We start from the raw sequence: 7,582 nt of genomic DNA on the forward strand, positions 1-7,582 counted from the left end.
CGCAATTAATTATGTTGACAACTGACATCAATTGAAACGCTATCGGAAGGCAATCATCAAACATTAATCGAATGTGACATTCGGCAGGCAATTCTGAACTTTGCTTTTGTTTCTCCAAGATTCCAGTCTTGCTTCAGTCGCCATTATACAGTGATTTTCATGGCAGGGCACATAGTACTTTGCATGACTAAGGTCGATTTTCGGGGATCGAAGGGACTGGGTAAATAATATAGTTATTTGACTATTGGAGTAGGTTTGCTTTCTTCCTTAATGATTATTGATTTGAATTAAATGCGGTTGCGGTTGCTGAATGTGCTTATTTTCGTAATAGTCATTAAGAAATTAAGTTTATAAAGTTTATAAAAAAATTAGAAGAACATAAAAATATATTTCAATACAAAAACAATTTACTAAATCTCACCAAATGATGTGTGGCCACAAAACTGTACTTATAGACGATCGCCAAATAAGTGTGCCACTACATAAATAGATTTTAACACTGGATTGTTTATACATGCGCATATAGAATATTCCCTTATCGGTTTCGTTCTCCCGATGCGGATCGTACGACCCCAATGGGGTCTTGATACCGATTCCAAATGCCCCCAGATGAATCGAAGACGGATCTCATTACCTGAACTCGCTCGCTCGCATTGCATATTCATCAAGATGACTACCAGTTTTGGTGCGTTGCGACAGATCCCGCCAGATACCCCATATCCCCGCTATATCTGCCCGATCAACGACCTCTCCCACCCGCGCTGGAAATTCCGTAGGCCAGACAATGGGCGGCCATTCATCTTTACGTAATTTCGATATCAGAGAAGCGGCGAAGCACAAACAACAAACAATAAGAAGGCAACACAAAATTGTTTCTTTGAAACAAAAGCACGAAAAAAGTGAAAGTATAATTCAGCCACTGGGAGACTCCACTAACACAAACCACGTCGAATAGTAAGGGCAAAGGGGATTTTGGGGGGATAATAATTATGGCTGTGCCAAGTAAACTTAATGAATGAATATAAGGAATCTTTAAGTTCAGTCTGTTCTCCGCTGTCCCACTCGCTTTTTTCACCGCTCCCACCGTCACAATCGAAAGTATCTCAGCATTTTATGGATCTACAATTGTTGCCAGATGTTTTAAACCAGTTTATTTGCCAAAGCCAATTCGAAATCTATAAAAATGTTTATTTATATACTATACAGACATTTGGTACGCACATATTTATACATTTATACGGTCCATATGTGCAGGAAATTCGATGTCGAGGCGATGCGAGCAAGAGAATATGTTTATACACCAAAATTTAAATAAATTTTATATAAAAATCCGATAATCGTTGCCTCTGATTTTATATTATATAAAACAAAGAAAGACAAACTGTGATAAGCGACTGGTGGATGCTCTCTCAGATAAATACTTACTTGAGAATAGTAAATAAATAAATGTGGGAATAATAAATATTGATCAATAAAATGTTTATTGAGAATATTATTTAAATTTTTAAATTTAAATATGTATTCCTCTTCTTAAGGCAAAATTTTATTAGGTGTAAATAACATCGTTAAATCTTTATTTAAATAAGTCTTTAATTACATAACATATTTTAAAACCTTTCATATGTGCAGTTTAGTTCAATGAAAGATGTTTATACTTAAATAAAGGAATTTAATTTAGTTTGAAAAAAATAGTGTATTCGAAAGAAGTGTGTAAACCTAAACTTTTTAATAAATTCCCACGAGCCCCACTGGACCAACAAAAGCAATAGGAATAGAAACAGCAACGAGCCAAGTTAACAGGTTAACAACCAACTGCTTTCGTTTGATTCCGTCTTTCTGCTTTGGCTGGGATCTAATTAAAAATGCATTCGAGTTGGCCAACTAAGGCGACAACGACAAACAGGGCCGGCCAAAACAGCAGTTTAACCAATTAGCATGCTCTGGCCAACTACAAAGGCAAACTAATGGGAGTAATGAGAGGGGGAACCATTCGATTTGCAAAGGGCCTAACCAAAACCACCACCCACTGTCACCCCATTTTCATTTTTTCGCCCGATGCGGACGACTGCCCAGCAAACGGGGCAGAAAGTATCTCAAGCAGAGCAGAGTATCTGACAGATGCGTAAGCGTGCCAGCTTTTCGAATCTTCACGCGGCTCCCGAAGAAAAACTGATTTATATTAACCCGAAAGAAGCGAAGAATCTCAAATGAATTTGTACTACGACAAAGACAACGCACGTTTGATGTTGTAGATACATTCTGCTCTGTTGTTGTTGCCGCAACGCAAGTACAACAAAAAAACGTCGAGCAAGTACGAGAGTATCTCTCGGGTTTTTCGGACGTGGACGTACCAGTACGAGTACGAGTATCTCTGGGCATGAGTATCTGGTTCCGCGACAGCGACGGCAACGCTACTCAGCACGTTCATTATAGCATTTTGTCAGATACAAATTTCAGAGTCGCTCTCGCCCCGAAAGTGTGCCTGTATCTGTATCTGTATCTGTATCTGCTGTATCTGTGCTGCTGCTGCTGTTGCTGCTGCTGCTGCGGTTTGTTGCGCGATAAGCATACGGATATGTCAGTTAATTATTTGTTTATATTTCGTATTGCCGCGCGCTCTCTTAAAATGTACATACTCGCCCCGTTCATGTGCGATGTACACATTTCGTCGCCATTGATACGCGTTTATGTGGTCTAGACTCTAGAGTCTAGAGCCAAGGGGCTCTACACAAAGCGTGCTATATATATGGGCACATCTGTACCGTACATTTCGCATACGATTTTCTGCTGATTAAGGCAAAAGCAAACTCGCACGGACCACAATTCGCTGGAGTCTGGTTGATCGCACTGGTTGCGATTGGTTTCCAAATGGGTGCGCTGCTTTATGTTCCAAAACCTCTCAAGATTATTCTGTACATAACTAAGGACCTTGAATTTTAAGCAAGCCAATGTATGTGTTTGAGGGGGATCATTTTATTTACCCATTTATATTTAGAAGGTTTTTGAAGGTATTATATTAAGTTTTCTTTGGGCTCAATGTTCCTAACCCAAATTTAAATATTTTTTTTGTCTATAGCTTGATAGGTTATCAATTTTAGTCTTGGTTTGGAGCCATGTATTTTTATGTTGAAAATTATAGTTATTTTTAAAAGTCTTGAAAAAGTGTTTTATTTCTTTTAAATTAAAATCTTAATAAAGTTTATTTTCACATCGTTATTAATATTAATCAATAAACGTACACCCAATTTAGCTGACCATGCTACCACGGAAATAAAGATTTACGTTGTCAATAAATCAACAACGTCAAAGTAAACTGTAGTTTGATTTAATTCAAAGGTTTTTTTTTGTCTTAATAGTTATTTATTTCCCGGCTATCACTTTCAAATAAAACTTTCAGTACCAGGAGCCAGAAATGTTTAAGTAAACTTGATATCCGCATCTTTCGGGAGGCCAAGCATGTGCAACTGCCACCGCAAAGGTGCCTGCAGCAGCAACATCCGCGGCAACATCTACAGCATAAGCAGCAAAAGCAGCAGCAGCAACAGCAGCAGCAGCAACAGCAACAGCGGCAACATGCACAGCAGCAACATGTACAGCGGCAACAGCAGCAAGTTGTGGCAGCAGTGAAACAGGCGATAAGGAAGAAAGCACAGGCGACCAATGCGAATGGGGAAAATGGATGGAAAACCGGTGCAGAAATGGCAGTCGCCGTCTGTCTGCGTCTCCACCTTTCGCGAAAGAGTCGCTGGTGTGTTGCTGGTGCAACAACTTGGTGCAACACGGCCACTGCAGTCGCGCGGTTTATGCAGCTGAGCGCCTGCTACAATGCAGCGACCGAACACCTGGAATGGGGCATCCACCTTCGGGATAGCCCGGGCTTCAGCTCCAGCTCCAGCACAAGCTCAAGCTCCCCCCAAAGTCCCATTGCCAGTCCCGGTGCGATTCCCAAGTTCCATCTGCACTCGCATTCCCAGTGTCTCAGGTTGCGATTGCCCGCTTTCGAGGGCGGTTTTGCGGCGGCAGGGATGTTTCTCCCAGGGGTTGGGAATCCAGATATTGGTATTGGGCCCGAAATAAAAAAAGACAGTGGGTGAGGCGCGTCGTCCGCTGCACAGGAGAAAAACCCGAAAAAAGCGTACAACAAAAGCTCAGTCAAAGCGAAAACCTGTTTTGGCCACCGGGCAAAGTGAGTGAGTGAGCAAAGAGTTAAGTTGAGCAGCGGCAAAGGCAGCAGCATTGACCCCAACTGACTCAACGACAAAATATGCCAAAGAACAGGACGGCAACAGAGGGTCAGACAGAGACAGGGACACAGACGGAGATGGATACTGCAGACTGGAGACTGGAGACTGGAGCCTCGGAAGATCTCTCGTATCCGAATAAATGCAGAACATGGTGCGAAATATTTAATACAAAAATGCTGAAAAGGAGTTTGGCCTCACAAAATAAAAGAAACACATAAAACCAAATACAGTGGAATATGACTAACTGAAACCACTATTCTTGTTGGGACTCGAAATAAGCAGTTATCAAAACATGGGGGTCCTTTTAAAGGTATAATTAGATTTATGCATTTTTATACAAAATCTAAGATTTACATCTACATTTATTTTAACAACATAAGTCTACATTTTATTTTAAAAATTTCTTTTGAAATATGTTGTTGTTTACTTTAAAAGATAAAATATTTTTATCAGAATTGACACTTAATGGCTTGTAAATTTAATGCAACTTGTAACTCGACTGTAGCTCTCCAATTTATACGAATAAAAGGTATTCAGATTATAGGAATATATTTCCGAGCTGAGCAAATTTGACTTGGACTTTGTTCAAATAGCTTATTTGGTGCTCTGCTGGCAGTAAGATTCAGATTAAGCTTGAATGATAGAAGTAAAGCATAAGGGGTTTAATTATTTTTACAGAAAATTCCATTATAGCTGAGTTAGCGTTACGGAAGTTAACCTGTACCATCCAACTGCAGCAGACGAAAGCGAGGTGAGGCCAAGTAAACCTGTTTACAGTTCAAACTTCGCATTCGATATATTCGATGTGAACTCTTTTTTGTTGTGCTGTGTTCGTCTGGCAGGTTCTGGGGCTGCTGCTTCTTGTCCATTCGAGTAGTTTTAAGCCACCTACGAAGTCGAAGCTTAGGCCGGGTTATCTCCAGCTTAATTGGGTCATTCACACGCGCCACTTGCCGGCCGATAGAGATGGTTATACGGCTTCAGAGAGAGATAAAGATACAGATGGAGACTCCGCTGAAAAACACACACAACTTTTCAGCCTAGCAACAACTTCCGGTGTCTCAAAGACGAAACGAACACGAAACTAAAGACGAGGCATACATTACATGTTAGACCACTCGAAGACGTATGCGAAGACGTAGGGCAAAACAAACGACGAAGAACAGAGGGAGAAATACATATATATAAAAAAGACATTTGACGAGCCGGACAAATAAAACTGTTTATCAAGTGAAGAAAAGCATTTAAAATGTCGGGTATGCCAGGTATTGTGCTTAAACGCACGCCTTCATCGGTATTCCATTGGAATGCAGCTGATATTGGTTAGGGAAATTTTTAAAAGTTAAATCTCTGTTTACAGTTTTGTATATATTTTTGAAGTAGCTCCAAAAAAAAAATCAAGATGAGGTGATATGTATTAAAATGTAACTATTATTATTTTGCACAAAAAATCCTTAATTAATCAGTTTGAAAGTACCTTCTAAAGACTTAAGCTCAAGTACATAGTTTGGCGGAATCTGAATTAAATGATTTGCGTTGAAAACTCTATTCAAGCTACTAAATTCAATAAGTTTACTTTTAGTTACCCAAAAAAGGTAATTTCTTTTTTATTTTAATTTTTCAAAATGTACTCTACGAAATGTTTACATAATCGAAAGGGGTGTAACCAAAAACTTTTTTTGTTTGTAACTCAGGTTTATTATTTGCTGTTTGTTTACTACTCCCATTAACGGAAATTCGCGATCAAAGATATTTCTCGAATTGGTTTTAAGGCAGAAGATTGAAGTATCTTACAGATTTAAGTGAATGAATCAACGGTAACTCTCTCCCACTCTCTTTATGCTACCTACAAGGATCAAACCGAAGGATCAAAGATGTAAAAAGAATCGGAGAGAGAACGAAAAACAAGGCAAACAAAGTCATCAGCCCAAAGACAAAAGCAAATAAATGAAAAGACACAAAAGAGACGGCCGTAAAAACTCAACCGACAACTTCTGGGTGTGCGAGAGAAAAGGCATGCATGGACAGAGCGAGATAGCGGCAATTGTACATCCATCATTTTCTAGGCGATGCAACAACAACAATAAACTGCAGTTGCGGCTTAGGAAACTATTTGGCAATTTCAAAGCCTCGAAAAACTGGTCTTGATCTATTTTTAAAAACCGAAACCGAGCTTTAACTCAAGCTCCCTCAAGCATAAACAACATCAATCAAACGAAGTTCTACACGAAAAGCGCTTCAAGGTCTTATCAAAATCAGAAAAAAAAGGCATATAAACCCGAAATAAAACTGGTTTCAAATGCAAAAAGCCACCCACACACAAATAAAAGCTATAAACTAATTAGGCGATAAGAGTGTAAAATTACTTACCCAGAAGCTGGGCGATAATCCAATTTGATTTTGATTTCTTTTTATTTTCGTATTTATTTCTGTTTAGCACTGATAATTGCTTGACTTTTAATCCAACTGCAACAACAACAAGTACGTCACAATTTTGTTAGATGGTAAATGCAACAACAACAAGCAATAGAGCGTTACTCTGTCTCTCTTTCTCTCTCTTTTTGACTTTGTATTCGTGTATGAAAATCAAAACAAAACACGGAAAAAACACTCGGGCACACACATAAAACTCAAAGAGAGAAAGAGAGCACAAGAGAGAGTGATCCGCTTTGCTTTTGTTTTAGTTAGTGACTTGTTGAATGTTTTTACTCTCGCCTAACGGTAAATGCTAGTGCTGCAATTTAAAAACTCTCTGTTCGTCTCAATTTAAGCATAAACAATTAACAGGCGGCAATTTCCCTTGCAACATAATATCCACAGGCACTTACACACACGCACACCAATGCATATAAACGCACACCAATGCAAAGGACGCTGTTGAGGGTTGCATTTTTAGTTTAAAATAATAATATTTATTTGCTTACTTTTATCTCGCTATACACTGTTAGACAATTAAACTGTTTCGATAGCATCAGGCCGGAAAAATCAAACACAGATTCCGGACAACATTAAAAGAACGCCGCCAAAATTTTGTTTCATTGGTTTTTTTTTGTTTGTTTTTATTTTGTATTTGTGTACACACTTATCTCTTTTTTTGTTCACTTTGTATTCACTTTTCAGTTAATTCGCTAAGTGTATTTTTTACGCGAGTTTTCGAGCTAAAACAGCGACAAAAACCGCGACGGAGCGTAAAACAACCTTTCTTTTGAACGCGAAAAAAAAATTCACCGACAACTAACAGAAATTATCGCTTTCTTAACATTTCTGTTCAAAATTATCGATTTCCTAACATTTCTGTTAATGAGTATCGATTTCTTAACATTTCTTTTTCAGTGATG

The 7,582-nt window shown here is 38.8% G+C and overlaps 1 protein-coding gene across 1 annotated transcript in view; it reads right to left on the reverse strand.

The window, feature by feature from the left end:
- Positions 1-7,465, reverse strand: part of LOC128253720 (neurogenic protein mastermind) — a 73,512-nt gene extending 66,047 nt beyond the window's left edge. Inside the window, 2 exon segments of the mRNA XM_052982339.1 lie at positions 6,615-6,710; positions 7,073-7,465. The gene's annotated coding sequence lies outside the window, so the exon portion shown is untranslated.
- Between the last annotated feature and the right edge of the window lie 117 nt (positions 7,466-7,582).

Source organism: Drosophila gunungcola, assembly GCF_025200985.1.
Source record: "Drosophila gunungcola strain Sukarami chromosome 2R unlocalized genomic scaffold, Dgunungcola_SK_2 000004F, whole genome shotgun sequence".
Taxonomy (NCBI): domain Eukaryota; kingdom Metazoa; phylum Arthropoda; class Insecta; order Diptera; family Drosophilidae; genus Drosophila; species Drosophila gunungcola.